We start from the raw sequence: 16,716 nt of genomic DNA, 5'->3' as shown, positions 1-16,716 counted from the left end.
ATCTGATGGATTCCAACCTGATGATCCGTGGCAGAGTGACCTCTAGACTTTATACAAGTTGTAACCTCCTTCCCTTTGCCCCCTTGACTCTCTTAGGGACAGGGAAACTGAGTCCTGGCAAGGTGGAGGGCAGCTGAAGAAAAGGACCAGATGTCTAGCATCCCAGCTGTTAGGCAGGTGGGCATTCAGGGCAGTGTTTTTATTTCAGGAAAGCCTGGGTTCTGGGCAAGGGGTAGGGGAGCTTTTGGGGGGAGGAGGGGCCGGCTGCTTTGATGTGTCCTTTCACCTGTAGCCTTCTCCCCTCCCCCTGCAGCCTCAGATGTCCTAGGACAAAGGCCTCTTTCTTGGACAGGTTTGTTGTCAGTGTGTGAGGGGAGTTGGGGGTGGGGGAGGCTCCCGGCAGGGACATTATTCACCTCCCTTAAAGGGGACCCTAGATGCCCTCTGTCCTTTCTTCCAGGCAAGGCACCCCAGCCACATGGCAGCCACATACACTGGACAGACCAGGACACGTGTGTAGGATATCAGGTCCATCCCCCAGCACCCACGGCAGCTCTGGGGCAGGCCAGTAAGTACACCCCAGAAGTCACTCATTCATCCATTTGCCTCAAACTCACAACCCAAGTCCCAAGCCAAACAGATCTCTCTCCAGAGGCTAGGAGAAAAGTCTTGCTTCCTCCTAGCTTTTAGTGGTTTTCAGCTCTAAGGAAAGTCCTTCCTATGTCTAGCTTCACTCCTTATAGCTGCAGCTTACACCTTTTTTCTATTTTTTCTTCTTATGATGTTCAAGTTAAATTGGAAACAGTTAAAGACTGGGGAGGCAGGCAGGTGCCACCCTAAGGCAGAGCTGGCATACAGCCAGCATTCTCTTATAGGGTTGCGTTCACTATTAAAATAATGAAAATATTCTGTCCCCGTTGGTGAAGAATAGCTTCTGGGAGTCTTCCAAGTGTTCCCCACCATTCCACCACAATGTCAGCCACCCCGGTTCTCTCTCAGGACCACCCCACAACCCAGTAACCCAACCAAGCAACTCAAGAGGCAATGGGATACCCGCCTCTTTGCAGCCTCTTTGCAGCCTGTGTGTGTGGGTTTGATCAACACCCATGCCAAACCCATGGTTCAATGTTTTGAATTCCATCCCCATCCCAGGAGATCATAATTCTACAGGCATGATCTGTGTAGGGCAGGAGGTGACCCCTGGCTTCACTGCATGTTACAAGCGGGTTCAGAATCTCTTGATGACCTGGGTATGAATCTGGGTCACATACATGAGCATTCAGATAGCTTTCTCATTTATATACTTATTTGGGCCCCTCAGCGAGGATGAGGGGTGGAGATAGTCACACTTGTGACTGATTCAGTAATGATATCAGGCTACTGCTAGTGAACAAACATTTACTGAATGAAAGCTACCAGTTCAAGACGCTATTTGTGGCATTGCAGATACAACTATGGATAACACAAGTTGTCCAATGAATGAATGGATATTTACTGAGTGTCTACTCATTCATTCATTCATTCATTCAACAAATATTTATTGTGTATCTACCACGTTTCCCACTCCAGGAACACAAAGATGAATAAGACAGAGTCTGTGTCCTCATTAACAGCCTAGGCAGGGAATTACAGTAATAAAGGTCTATATAATGTGCTATGGAGCTGAACTGCTGCTGGTGAAATTCAGAGCCGGCTTCACAGAGGAGACGACAATTGAGCTGGGCTGTGGAGAATGACTCAGGGTTTACCAGGAAAAGAAGGGGAGAAGGGTATTCCAAGCAAAGGTGTGAAGACATAGGGGCATCAAACACAGAGGAGTACTTTGGGTTTCCTAGGATGGGGTGTGGGGTAGGAAGTAGTAAAAGATAAGCCTGGGAAATTTGACTGGGGCTAGATAGTAAAGTCTTGAAAGTTAAACTAGGGAGGTTGTATTTCATCCCTTGTGCGGGTCATAGATGTGTTTGAAGCAGTTTACTTGTTTGCGGGGACAGACATGGTCGTGCAGGCTGAGCTAAGTGAACAGACAGCCTTCATTTAGGCGACGGGCCAGGGTGTCTCTCCCACCTCACCCCACTCCCCTCCCATAGGAAGAGTCTGTTACTGCGGTTCCCAGGCTCTGTCCTGCCTCCAGAACACTCTTTATAGCCCTCAGGGGTGCGGATGATTCCTTTAGCTCCCTCCTCTCAGATTCCTGAGGTCCAGAGTCAACCTCCTTCTATCTTAAATCTCTTTTGCTTGATGTAAGATTAGCAGGGGATTAGGAGCCTGAATGGGTTGGATAGTGTCTGTGGCTGGGCAAGCCAGGATACCTAAGATTTTCCTATCCCTAAGATAGGATACCTAAGATTCTCCTGCTTCAGCAAAGGCAGCAGAGACAGAATATGGAGAAAAACATGACCACATATCTTTACTGTTATGCCATTCTCCATCTATGCTGCTCACGCACCCCCAAAAGGCTGGCTTGTTGTCACCCCCCGTCAATCCACCCCACCCTCACTCCAGCGCGTGTGCACACACCACCACCAGCATCAGGGCAAGCCACAAGCAATGTTGCCAAACACCCCACTGCGTTATGCAACCAGCTTCCCGAGTAGGGTGGGGTGGGTAGAGGTGGAACCTGGGGAGGGCCACAGGTCCCGGAGGAGCTGGCTGCCTAGCCTGCTTGCCTGCTGGGCTGACCGCAGTGGCCCCAGGGGGCGGGGGCAGGGCTGGCCCTTTTATCAGTGCCCTGCAGGGTTGCACCCGCCACCCCCTGGCTTCCTCTCTCAACAGACGGAAAGGGAGGCAGCCACAGGGTGCAAGGGAGGGCTGGGCGTTATCCTAGGCTGCAGAGCCCGGCGGTTACCCCGGATGGCTGGGGGAGGTGTTGGAGGGGGTCTGGGACCAGGGAATAGTGAGGCCCCTCTTACTAAAGTAAGAAAAGGGAGATATAAACTGAGGCCCAGATGGTGGAGACAGATCTCCTAAGCCATCCACTGGTTTTTCCTTGTGTTCTGGTTTGGGTGAGGATAGGATAAAAAAGTCTTTGAAGAGGTTCCTTTCCACAGATAAGAATTCTTAGAGGATTGACTCAGGAGTTGAGGACACTGAGCCCCACTCTCAGGCCAAAAGGGTCCAGAGAGTTGGGTAGGACTGAGGTTCCCAGACCTGGGCGACTATGAGTTATGCCCTGCTAGCAGAGCCCCGCACTGAATCCAAAACAGATGAAGGCTGATAAACAAGTCCAGAATAGTCCAGAAGAAATAACCCCTGGAGCTTAATTCTAAATCTAGAGAGAACAGTAGATTGCATGGTGTAGAGTAGAATGAGGGAGGATCAGATCTTGAACCTTAAACCCTGGACTTGAGTCCCTGCATTCGGTTACGTGGCTTTGGGCAACTCAACCTTTCTGAGCTTTGCTTCCTCACCGGGGAAAATGGAGATAATGGAGTTTTGGAGAAGATAAAAGGAGTTTTGGGGAAGCTAAGAAGAGATCAATAAGAAAGTGTCTGTTATTATTAGGAGATAGAAGCTTAGAAAGCTGGACGCCAGAGTGCCTCAGGGGCTTGGGAACTGAGAACAGTCTATCTGGAAGCCAGACTCTGGTGGAGAGATACCTGGGACAGAACTGAAGCCAGTAGGCAGCCTGGTTCTGGGAGAGAACCAGGATCAGGATGCAGCGGTGTTTGGGGGGGAGGGGTGGTAGACTTCCAGGAACTAGCTCTGGGGCCATGGCTCTCCCACCCCAGCACTACTGGGCGGGGCCAGTTGTAGCCACACAGTGGGCATAGTGCCAGCCTTATGGGCTTCAGTCACCTTCCAGGAACCCCAAAACCCCCACCCCCACCCCACCCTGTTGCAATCCTCTGCAGTGGGCGGAGCTGCCTAGGAAGTCCCACCCTCTGCTCCTTAGAGAATGGAAGGCTTGATGCCTGACTATTTATTTCCTCCTTTAAACAGGCATCCTGCTCATTCCAGCCTCCTATCTTTGCTCCTCCTGCTCCCTTGCACCAGAATGCTCTCCTTGGCCCTTTCTACCAACCAGGGGCAGTGTAGAGTGGAAAAGAGATCTGGGTTTGAGTCTCAGCTCACACTTAGCAGTGTGGACTTGGGCAAATTATATAGCTTCCTTGAACCTCGGTTTCCCCGTGGTAACTGGGGAGAACAGAGCTTCTTGTTAGGGATCAGATGAGACAATGTACATATAGTGCTTATACACAAAGGACATTAATGTTGGATCCCTTCCTCTGATCTACTCTCCAAGACCCAGCTCAGTTCAAGTTCTGTCTCCACAACATTTTCTCTGGCTACCTCAACACTTACACATATTTCTCTTGTCTAACTCCTTTTGCAATTATTATATGTACCAGAGAATTAATAACCTCGTTTAAATATTTTCTTTTCTGGGACTTCCCTGGTGGCACAGTGGTTAAGAACCCGCCTGCCAGGGCTTCCCTGGTGGTGCAGTGGTTGAGAATCTGCCTGCCAATGCAGGGTACATGGGTTCAAGCCCTGGTCTGGGAAGATCCCACGTGCCGCGGAGCAGCTGGGCCTGTGAGCCACAATTACTGAGCCTGCGCGTCTGGAGCCTGTGCTCCGCAACAAGAGAGGCCGCGATAGTGAGAGGCCCGCGCACCGCGATGAAGAGTGGCCCCCGCTTGCCACAACTAGAGAAAGCCCTCGCACAGAAACGAAGACCCAACACAGCCATAAATAAATAAATAAACAAATACTTAAAAAAATAATGACTCCCTTCTTTATAAAACAAAAACAAAAACGAAAAAACCCTAAAGCCACTATTGGAAAAAGAATCCGCCTGCCAACGCAGGAGACATGGGTTTGAGCCCTGGTCCGGGAAGATCCCACATGCCCCAGAGCAACTAAGTCCGTGCACCACAACTACTGAGCCTGTGCTCTGGAGCCCGCGGGCCACAACTACTGAGCCCACGTGCCACCACACCACAACGAAGAGTGGCTCCCGCTCACCGCAACTAGAGAAAGTCTGCACGCAGCAATGAACACCCAATGCAGCCAAATAAATAAAATAAAATATATAAATAAATTTATAAAAAAATTTTTTTCTTTTCCAGTTGAACCATATGATTCTGTGTTTTGTTATATTATCTTGTAATAGTGATGACATAAACAGTATTATACAAAACTTTTCACGAGCATCGTAGTTTAATGGTGAAGAGCACAAGTTTTAGAATCAGAAATGCCTGCATTCAAATCTTGGCTCTGACAGTCACTTTGAGATCTCAAGCAAATTCTTTAATCTCTCTGAGCCTAATTTTACCCATCTGTAATTTAGGGATAATAACAATACTTACCTTACATGTTATTGTGAGAAGTTAACAACTGAGTATGTATGTTTAATTTAGTGATTCAGTGTCTGGGATATAGTAAGCACTATTAAATGGCACATATATGGTACATCTATTATTATCAAATAAATATTAAATATATTAAATTAACTTATTGTTAACTAATAGGTAAATTTCTTGTGAGGGGTTGCATTTTATGTTTTGTCTTTTTTATATATACCTCAAGGTGTCTAGTTCTTTTTTTTTTTTTTAATTTATTTTATTTATTTATTTATTTATTTATTTATTTATGGCTGTGCTGGGTCTTCGGTTCGTGCGAGGGCTTTCTCTAGTTGCGGCAAGTGGGGGCCACTCTTCATCGCGGTGCGGGGACCGCTCTTCATCGCGGTGCGCGGGCCTTTCACTATCGCGGCCCCTCCCGTTGCGGGGCACAGGCTCCAGACGCGCAGGCTCAGCAGCCGTGGCTCACGGGCCCAGCCGCTCCGCGGCATGTGGGATCTTCCCAGACCAGGGCTCGAACCCGTGTCTCCTGCATTAGCAGGCAGATTCTCAACCACTGCGCCACCAGGGAAGCCCCAAGGTGTCTAGTTCTGAGTACAATATACTGTCACTCACTCAACAAATATTTATAGAGTATTTAACAGATTGCTAAATTTGGAGGATACCAAGATGACTAAAGAGTGAGCTTTGGGGGGCTTCCCTGGTGGCGCAGTGGTTGAGAATCTGCCTGCCAATGCAGGGGACACGGGTTCGGGCCCTGGTCTGGGAGGATCCTACATGCCGCGGAGCGGCTGGGCCCGTGAGCCACAACTACTGAGCCTGCGCATCTGGAGCCTGTGCTCCGCAACAAGAGAGGCCGCGATAGCGAGAGGCCCGCGCACCGCGCTGAAGAGTGGCCCCCGCTTGCCACAACTGGAGAAAGTCCTCGCACAGAAACGAAGACCCAACACAGCCATAAATAAAATAAATAAATTAAAAAAAATAAAAAATAAAAAAGATGGCTAGCAGGACATCAGAGCCGTTTAAAAAAAAAAAAAAAGAGTGAGCTTTGGGACTCCCTGGTGGTCCAGTGGTTAAGAATCTGCCTTCCAATGCAAGGGACACCGGTTCGATCCCTGGTTGGGGAACTAAGATCCCACATGCCGGGGCGGGAGCAGCTAAGCCCGCGTGCCACAACTACCGAGCTTGCGCGCCTCATCGAGAGGGCCCACGCAGTTCAAAATACGGAGCCCGCGCACTCTGGAGCCCGTGCCACACCTAGGGAGAAACCCGAGCAGACCAGTTGCTGTAAGGAAAAGATCCCGCATGCCTCAACAAAGATCCCCTATGCCGCAACTAAGACCCGACGCAGCCAAATAATAATAATAATGGGGAAAATAAATAAGTAAAATAAATGCCACACCAACTAAAATGAATAAAGTGCTAAATTGGTTCAAATAAATAATACTGAAAAAAAAAAGAGTGAGCCTTGCCTTTGGGCAGAGACACATGTATAAACATGTGATGTGATATGAGAATGGATAAGTTACATTCGGGGAAACAGAGGAAAAGGAGCCACTAACTTTCTCAATGAAGGCCTCAGGGAGGAGGTAACCTTTCAACTAGTCTTGAAAAAAGAAGAATCTGAATTTTCTAGGGAGAAAAGTGGGGGACAGAATTCTGGGAAGAAGAAACAATATGTGTAAATACATAGCTGTGGGGGAAAAGTCTATAAAGGTTTGATCAGTTACAGAGTCTGGAAGTCCAGGGGTCTAAAAGGAGGTTTGGGTGGAGGGGAAGTTTTCCACACTTTCCTGGGACAGTAGGGTAGGTCATGGTGACCAGGTTCAGGGCCCACTCCCTGCCAGGAGTCTAGTTGCCTATCAAAGTTCTCAGATAGTCCTCTCCTTCCGAGGACCCTGGGGCAGGTTGGTCTGGCCTCCCCTGGGAAGACTCAGAGGGCTTTCCTGAGGTGCTTCCAGTCTCTTGGAGTGACCATCTGGGCCAAACCAACAAGAAGGGAGCATCCTGGGATTGTCTTCACTGTGTGAGCCTGGGTCCCTTGGATTCCCCAAGTCTCATGTATGGTGATGGAGAGCCAGGATGAGGGCTGTCTAATTTGCTCAGTGTGTCTGGGCCACTTCCCGGATTCTCTGGTGTTGCAAGTTCTTCCCATGAAGGCTGTCTCCACACCAGGGCCTCCCACTCTCCCTGGTTCTTGTCTGTGCTCTTTCTGGTTGCAGCTGCAACCACGTTCCTAGCCTGGCTGCTGCTGTCTCTGGCCTTGTTTTCCCCAAAGAGATCATTTGCCAGAGAATGAGACACCCACGGGGAGGAAGGTCAAGGGCTCCTGGGCCACATCATCCCCCAAATATCAGCTTCCCTTTTCCAGAATGGAGAGAGAGAAAAAGAGAGATCCATCTGAGGACTGATGGAGAGCCAGCCTCTCAGTCATCCAGACAGGAAATGAAAAGCAGACTTCATTGCTTCTCTCTCTCTGGTGGGAGGAGAGATGGAAAGAAGGAAGAAGGGAAAACCAAGGGTTGGCAAAGAAGAGTGAGCTGGAGCAATTCAATCCAGATAAAATCCTCTGAAACTGAAAGTACCTATTCCCTTGTGGTCCAGTGTTTAGGACTCAGCACTTTCACTGCCGGGGTCTGGGTTTGAACTAAGATCCTGCAAGCTGTGAGGCATGGCCAAAAAAACCCATCCTCTGTTTACTATCTGCCTTTCCTTCTCATACCCTAACACCCCTCCTCCCATCCTAATACCCTCCTGCCTCAAGGACCTCTAAACCATTTGTACTATTTTTAATTTTATTTTTAAAATAATCCATCCACTCCCCTTCATATCCAGAACTATAAACTTGTAGACACTGTAAACTTCCTTGCCCCTCTCCGTCTCCACTGAACTTTCCTGGAAAGCAAAACAAAACATAACAAAACAAAACATTTCTGGTTAAGTCCAACAATTCAGCTTCTCCACATCTATACCTGGGCAGCTAAATATTGATGGAGGAAATCTCAGAATCTTGCTGACTAGTATACTTCAAATTTATGCCCCCCAAACTCAACATTGCCAAATAATTCTATAGTTCCCTAGTAAATTCTTTTTTCTACTCTGCTCAATAACTATTTCACACTTTCTCTCTTCTAAAATCTCCAACACTCCCTCCACTTCCCTCTTAGCAGATGACCTTGCCCATATTTCATTGATAAAATAGATGCAATTAGATGAGACTGCCCTATCTTTCCAATACCAAATCTACCAGCTTACTTGCATCTACATGCTTGACCTTCTACCTTATTAAGATGAAAGAAGTATCCCTGTTCCTAAGCCATCCCCTCTCAGCTCTGTGAAGAGCTGAGAAAATTAGATTCCTCTGAGTTCATAACTAACATTCAATTCTGCACCACAGCAAAGTGCTGCCGACTGCATGGATTCCGTCATGAGGAAGAATGATAAAGTAATTCAGAGGTACGGCTGAATCACAAGGTGGCAGTCTTAAGAGTTCATCCAGGTAGAACTCCCCACCCATTCCCTTGGATGAAAACAGCAGCTATATAAACCCAGGAAGCTTCCTCTTTGCGTCTTAAGTTTCATCATAGCTGTATGTTGGGGAGACACTTCCTACACCTCTGAGACAAAGCCAGACTGTTATTAGGTCAGAAAGATGCTACCTTCTTCTGTTGTCTCCTTAAGACCTGCTTCACTGTCAGGGAGTGCCCCACTGAGCACCCAAGACTTGAGGGAGGTGTCCTCATCAGTCATCCTGTAGAGGGCATGTGCCCACATCTCCAGGCCATAAGCTGTAGCTGCCAACACTGCTGTCTGTGGTTACCGCTGTTTGTGCTGTTTCCCATTCTGCAGCGGCTGGAGTAGAAGCAATCTATGATTGCTTTAGCAAGAGGCAGAGCAAGCCCTGGTCTAGGAGTTAGAGAGCTCAGCTAATAGAATTGCATTCATCTCCTTTGGTTTTTTGTTTTTTTTTTGTTTTTGGCTGCACGAGGCTTGAGAGCCAAACCCCAACCAGGGATTGAACCCAGGCCATGGCAGTGAAAGCGCCGAGTCCTAACCACTGGACCACCAGGGAATTCCCTTATTTATTTATTTAAAAAAATTATAATTTATTTATTTTTATTGAGTACAGTTCCCTGTGCTATACAGGAGGTCCTTGTTGGTTATCTATTTTATGTAGAGTAGTGTGTATATGCTAATCCCAAACTCCTAATTTATCCCTTCCCCCACTCCTTTCCGCTTTGGTAACCATAAGTTTGTTTTCTATGTCTCTGGGTCTATTTCTGTTTTGTACATAAGTTCATTTGTATCATTTTTTTTTTAGATTCCACCTATAAGCAATATCATATATTTGTCTTTCTTGGTCTGATTTACTTCACTTAGTATGATAATCTCTAGGTCCATCCATGTCACTGCAATGGCATTATTTCATCCTTTTTTATGGCTGAGTAATATTGCATTGTATTTATATACCACATCTTTTATTATTATTATTATTATTATTTTGGCTGTGTTGTGTCTTTGTTGCTGCACGTGGGCTTTCTCTAGTTGCAGTGAGCGAGGGCTACTCTGTTGCGGTGCACGGGCTTCTCATTGCAGTGGCTTCTCTTGTTGCAGAGCACGGGCTCTAGGCATGCAGGTTTCAGTAGTTGTGGCGCACGGGCTTAATTGTTCCGCGGCATGTGGGATCTTCCCGGACCAGAGTTTGAACCCAAGTCCCCTGCATTGGCAGGCGGATTCTTATCCACTGCGCCACCAGGGAAGCCCTATACCACATCTTTTTTATCCATTTATCTGTCGATGGACATTTAGCTTGCTCCCATGTCTTGGCTTTTATAAATAGTGCTTCAATGAACATTGGGGTGCATGTATCTTTTATTATTATTATTATTATATATTTATTTATTTTTGGCTGCGTTGGGTCTTAGTTGCAGCACTCGGGCTCTTCGTCGTGGTGCGTGGACTCCTCTCTAGTTGTGGCTCGCGGGCTCTAGAGCGCAGGCTCAGTAGTTGTGGTGCACGGGCTTAGTTGCTCCGCGGCATGTGGGATCTTCCCAGACCAGGGATCGAACCCGTGTCCCCTGCACTGGCAGGCGGATTCTTAACCACTGCGCCACCAGGGAAATCGAGGAGGGGAATTCTATGCAGACTATCTCCTTCTATGAAGACAAAGTACAATTCAAATGATTAGGTTTCAGCTTCAGTCAATCTTCTGAACTGTGTATGGCCCTAGGCAATTTGAATCACTTTTCTGAGTCTCTGGTTCCATTCTAGAATGGAAAAACAGAACAACAAAAACTCCTCTCACTATCTCTCTCTGAGGACATGAAATATGGTTCCTTCCACACTTAGGTTTATGTTAGAGTGACAAGAGATAGAAACGTTGTTTTTTTTTTTTTTTTTTTTTTCTTTAAGAGGATCCGAACCTCAGCGTGAATTCCCAGAAGCTGATTTTGGTCAATTAATTCATCTTGGGAGAGCCCACTTATGATGACTAAACTTAAAAGAGCGTGATATATAAGCCATACAGTTCATTTACATAGTTCGACATAAAACTTACAGTAGACTAGGCAATTCTATTGACTGATCGAAATAGTTGACTATTTTGGAAGTCAAATATTATAATGAGAAGGTCATTTAGTGAACAAGTGATTCAAATTAGCTGGATAATTTTAATGGCTAATAGAACTGCATCCCTCACCTTTGTAAATATATAAGATATTCACTTGGCCAAACGGAATGCTCTTCCCTAAACATCGCAGGAGAAATAGTGACAAAAAAAATTTTTTTTTTTGGTTGGAGAGGGAGAATTCTATGCAGATTAACTCTCCCTTCTATGAAGACAAGGTTCAATTCAGTTGATTGGGTTTCAGCTCCAGCCAAGTTGATATAACTGATTCTGTTTATGTTCACTTCAGCCATTTTATTATAATTGATCGGGTTAGAGTCTGATTGTGTTAGGGCTTCAGCCATTTTACTTTAAGTGATTAGGCTGCTAGAGCTTTAGATATATTGATAGAATTATGCTTTCCTGAAACTACACCAGGTTATTTGCTGCTTAATAGGGCATTTTCCTACTGTTACTATTTTGCGTTCACTGCAAACTGAAGAAGTGCAATGGCTTCCTAGTCGGTCTTACTGCCTTTCATTTCTCCTCCAATCTTTCCTGCACACGGAGTTGTCAAATTAATCATCTTAAAATCTGTTCCATACAACCTACAAAATAGGAGAAAATACTTGCAACTCATATATCTGATAAGGGTCTAATATCCAGAATCTATAAAGAACTCTTAGAGCTCACCAACAAAAAGACAAACAATCCAATTTAAAAATGGGTAAATGTCTTGAATAGATATTTCTCTAAAGGTTATCCAAATGGCCAACAGGCACATGAAAATATGTTCAAATCATTAGTCATTAGGAAAACGCAAATCAAAACCACAATGAGGGGCTTCCCTGGTGGCGCAGTGGTTGAGAATCTGCCTGCTAATGCAGGGCACACGGGTTCGAGCCCTGGTCTGGGAAGATCCCACATGCCGCGGAGCAACTAGGCCCGTGAGCCACAACTACTGAGCCTGCGCGTCTGGAGCCTGTGCTCCGCAAGAAGTAGAGGCCGCGATAGTGAGAGGCCCGCGCACCGCAATGAAGAGTGGCCCCCACTTGCCACAGCTAGAGAAAGCCCTCGCACAGAAACGAAGACCCAACACAGCCATAAATAAATAAATAAATAAATAAATAAATAAATAAATAAATAAATGAAAAAAAAAAAAAAAAAAAACCACAATGAAACACCACTTCATGGACTTCCCTGGCAGTCCAGAGGTTAAGATTTCCAGCTTCCATTTCAGGGAGCGTGGGTTAGATCCCTGGTGGGCGGAACTAAGATCCTGCAAGCCTCGCGGTGCTGGCTCCCCCCGCCCCCCAAAAAGTGGCCATAAAAAAAAGTGAGAGCACTTCTCCACAATGTGAGTGGTAGCACTCCAAATTGTGCAACATGGTGGAATTGCCCCCAGCCTCCTTTTCAGTTTTCATTTTCTCCATGACACTTATCACTACCTAACCTCCTATAGAGTTTACTTATTTCTTTGGTTATTGTCTGCTCCTGCTCCCCAACTAGAATGCAAGTTTCACGATACTTGTTTGTTTTGTATCCCAGAATGACAGGCTGGCCCACTGATGGCATTCAATAAATATTTGTTGAACGAGTGAATGAATAGAAAGAAACATTTACTCATGATTAGAGTCTTACTTTTTTAATGAATAAAATGGAATCATACCACATAAATTCCTCTGCAACTTTTTTTTTTCTTTTTTTTTTTGGACTCACTGCTCGGCATGTGGGATCCCCCAACCAGGGATCGAATCCGCGCCCCCTGTAGTGGAAGGGCAGGGTCTTAACCACTGGACCACCAGGGAAGTCCCCCTCTGCAACTTATTTTTGTCATTTAACATGCCATTGCCATTTCTCCAGGTAAATGCAACAGCTCTAACATACTTTTTTATAAACTGCATATTATTCTACAGTCCGGGTGTACAATAATTTATTCAGCTATTCCCCTATTGATAGACCATAATTTTTTTTTTTACCATTATAAACAATGCTGCAATAAGTGTTCTTATGTATGTATCATTATGTGCTGGCTGTGTTTTTAATTCTCTAGGAGAGGATGTGTCCACGTTTAATTTTACAGGATATTGCCATAATACTTCCCAAGAGAGCATAACAGTCCCAACTCTCACAATCATCTGGTCCCACTAGAGCAGCTACCTAAGTTTGCACTCAAGGTGTTTCACAATCTGGCTACCTTTCCAGTTTCCTCTCCAGCCTCTTTCCTATATCTTTATTTGAATCCTCTGTCCCATGAAATCAATCCCTCAAAGATTTACACAACCATGAAGACATTATATTAAGTGAAATAAGCCAGACACACAAGGACAAATATTATATGATTTCACTTACGTAAGGTACTAGAATAGTCAAATTCATAGAGACAGAAAGTAGAATAGTGGTTACCAAAGGCTGGGGAGGGGGAGGGAGAATGAAGAGTCATTGCTTATGGGTTCAGAGCTTCAGTTTGTGATAATAAAAAGTTCTGGAGATGGAGAGTGGTGATGGTTGTGTAACAACATGAATATACTAAATGCCACTGAACTTTACACTTAAAAATGGTTAAAATGGCAAATTTTATGTTATTAATAAAAATAAATGAAAATATTTTAATTTATTTTACAATTTAAAAAGTGAAAAAAAATTTCTTATACATCCCAGCCTCTATTCCTTTGTTCATACCAAACCCTACCTATCATTCCATCAATGCATGAATGAATCAAGTCCTAACTCAACACCTCCTTTTCTCCTGAACTTTGACATCGCCACCCCCAAATCCCCAGGGACCACTTCCTTCTCAATATCTGTGCCCCTTATTTGGCATTTAATCCTAAACTCCCCTTTGATATTGCTCATTATTCTTTATATTTTGCATTTTCACAAATATTCATTCCATTCAGTAAACACTGTTTGAGTATTTACGATTTGAGGGCTAGGTGCTAAGGAAATAAAATGAATGGGACAAAGCACTGCCCCAGATGGCAAGTCTGATGACTTAGATTGATGTATTACAACATGACTATGACCAGAGCCATGGATGGCAGCAAGGAGGAAGTGTCCAACTCCACCTGGGGATATCATGGAAGGCATCATGGGAGAAGATATTGATTGATTTTATCCTTTAAAAAAATAGCTTATTTTTCTCCTTTTAAAATAGCACTCACACATTTTAAAATTTTTATTTATTTATGTATTTATTTTTGGCTGCATTGGATCTTCATGTCTGCTCGCGGGCTTTCTCTAGTTGCGGCGAGTGGTGGCTACTCTTCATTGTGGTGCGAGGGCTTCCAGGGAATTCTCCAGCACCCACACATTTTAGGACACCTGGAAAACATGGAAACATCAGGCTTTCCTGGTGGCACAGTGGTTAAGAGTCTGCCTGCCAGTGCAGGGGACCTGGGTTCGAGCCCTGGTCCGGGAAGATCCCACATGCCACGGAGCAGCTAAGCCCGTGCACCACAACTACTGAGGCTGCGCTCTAGAGTCTGCAAGCCACAACTACTGAGCCCGCGTGCCACAACTACTGAAGCCCGTGAGCCTAGACCCAGTGCTCCGCAACAAGAGAAGCCACCGCAATGAGAAGCCCTCGCACCTCAATGAAGAGTAGCCGCCGCTTGCCGCAACTAGAGAAAGCCGCGCGTGGCAATGAAGACCCAACGCAGCCAAAAATAAATAAATAAATTTAAAAAAAAGAAAATATGGAAACATTGAAAAAAGTCCTAGTATTTCAAAACAGCCACTGGTTACATTTTGGTGTATTTACTTCCAGTCTTCTCCACAATTTTTTTTTTTAATTTTTATTAATTTATTTATTTTTGGCTGTGTTGGGTCTTTGTTTCTGTGCGAGGGCTTTCTCCAGTTGAGGCAAACAGGGGCCACTCTTCATCGCAGTGCGCGGGCCTCTCACTATCGCGGCCTCTCTCGTTGCGAAGCACAGGCTCCAGGCGCGCAGGCTCAGTAGTTGTGGCTCATGGGTCTAGTTGCTCCGCGGCATGTGGGATCCTCCCAGACCAGGGCTCGAACCCATGTCCCCTGCATTGGCAGGCAGATTCTCAACCACTGCGCCACCAGGGAAGCCCCCTCCACATATTTTTAATAAACTGTTTGTAACCATATATACATGATTTTATACTATGTGTGTATATAGAAAGAGTAAGGGGAGAGCAACATGCATTTTCCATTTGATTGGTTCTTAAAGGTTTTCCAGGTGAAGAGGAGAGGGAAGCAGGAACAGCGATGACCATAGAGTTTTAACGCTAGGTAGGACCCGAAAAAATTCTGGTCTGAGCCTCCCCATTTTCCAAAAGTGGCAGCTGTAGTCCAGAGAGGGTACAAGGACTTTATTAAGGCAAAGTCATGACAAGAACTAATGTCTCCTATCCAGCCAGTTGTCTTCCCTCCACAGCACAGTTACTCAAGAGGCTGGAGAGCTAAGAATCAGCCATCTTCTGGAACAATGTCTGACTGTTAAAATTTGTCAGTTACTCCACAAAGAAAGAGGAGCCAACCCCCTCCCCCAAACCAACCACATCACATATTTTTCCTCCTCGTGGTCCCTATAGAACATCTGGCACTGGTATAGGGTACTTCAGGTAGGACTGGGATACAGGGAGGCTGTAACACAGGTCAGAGGAGTGGATTGTGGGTAAGAACATGGTTTTAGAACCAGACCTCCTATGTCCAAATGTATAGTTGTCAATTAATAGTTGTATGGCCTAAGTAAATTATTTAACTGCTCTGAGCTCCACTTTTCTCATCTGTAAAATGGGAGTAATAACCATCTACTTCATAAGTTTTTTAAAAAATATATTAAATAATGTATTCAAAGATTTAGCATGTGCCTGGTACATAGTAAGTGGTCAATAAATGTTAGTATTATCATTAAACTGCCAAGCCAAGGACTATCTTGTGATTCCAGGCACAATGCTAAATGTTTGAATGACTCCTCATGGGAATAGATAAAGGATATACACTTGCTTCTTCCAGATTTGGGGCTTGTCACCTGGGACTTTACCAGAAAATCATATATCTTCCTTCATAGCATATGTTAGCTCTGTAGTTTGTTTTGTATTGTTCTATACTTTTCTCTTAGGCACTCTGACTCTGCTCTGAAATTATTAGAAAAACTTCTGGGTTTGGATGCTCTTCTTGGAGAGTTCCTAAAGACATAATTTTTAGAGATGGAAGAAAAAAAAACCCCACAAAAACCTTTGGAGGACAGTATAATGCAATAGAAGGTGTCCCTGACCTAAGTGGGGGTCAGGGACCAAGGAACTGAGGGGTGGGGGAAAGCTAAACTTCATCAAAATTCTTCCCTATTGTGAAATCTCTGCATTCAGTAAACTTCTCTTTTCTCATTTTGCAACGGTTTGTCCCTACTGGAAAACCGCAGACCTTGTTCCCTATACCCTTCCTTATCCTGGACTCCTTATCCCTTTGTCCTTCCTACTCTCCCCTCTCTAGTCTCCAAAGCTCTAACATCCCGTTTCACGTCCGGCCAAAGAAAATCTGCTTTTAGAAACTCCCTGGGTCAAGCAAAGTCTAGGACTCCACCTCGGGAAGATTGTTACTGTTAGCAATCAACCTCTAGAGGCCTTGGTTTATCTAAATAACACGCTGGGCATCTTGTGCCTTTACTCTATGGCTGTGCAGACTTTCTGCGAGTATGCTGGAGGGATCTGAGCGAGTCTGAAGGAAGAGCTAGCAGTGTTTCCCAAAGCAACCGTGGACATCAGGGACCTAATGGAGGCTCTGGATGGGGATTAGGGTAGGATTCTGTCGAGAGCTGCCTGTGTTAACGGCTAAAGA

The sequence above is a fragment of the Balaenoptera acutorostrata genome, chromosome 11 (assembly GCF_949987535.1).
Source record: "Balaenoptera acutorostrata chromosome 11, mBalAcu1.1, whole genome shotgun sequence".
Lineage (NCBI taxonomy): Eukaryota > Metazoa > Chordata > Mammalia > Artiodactyla > Balaenopteridae > Balaenoptera > Balaenoptera acutorostrata.
This window is presented reverse-complemented; position numbering follows the sequence as displayed.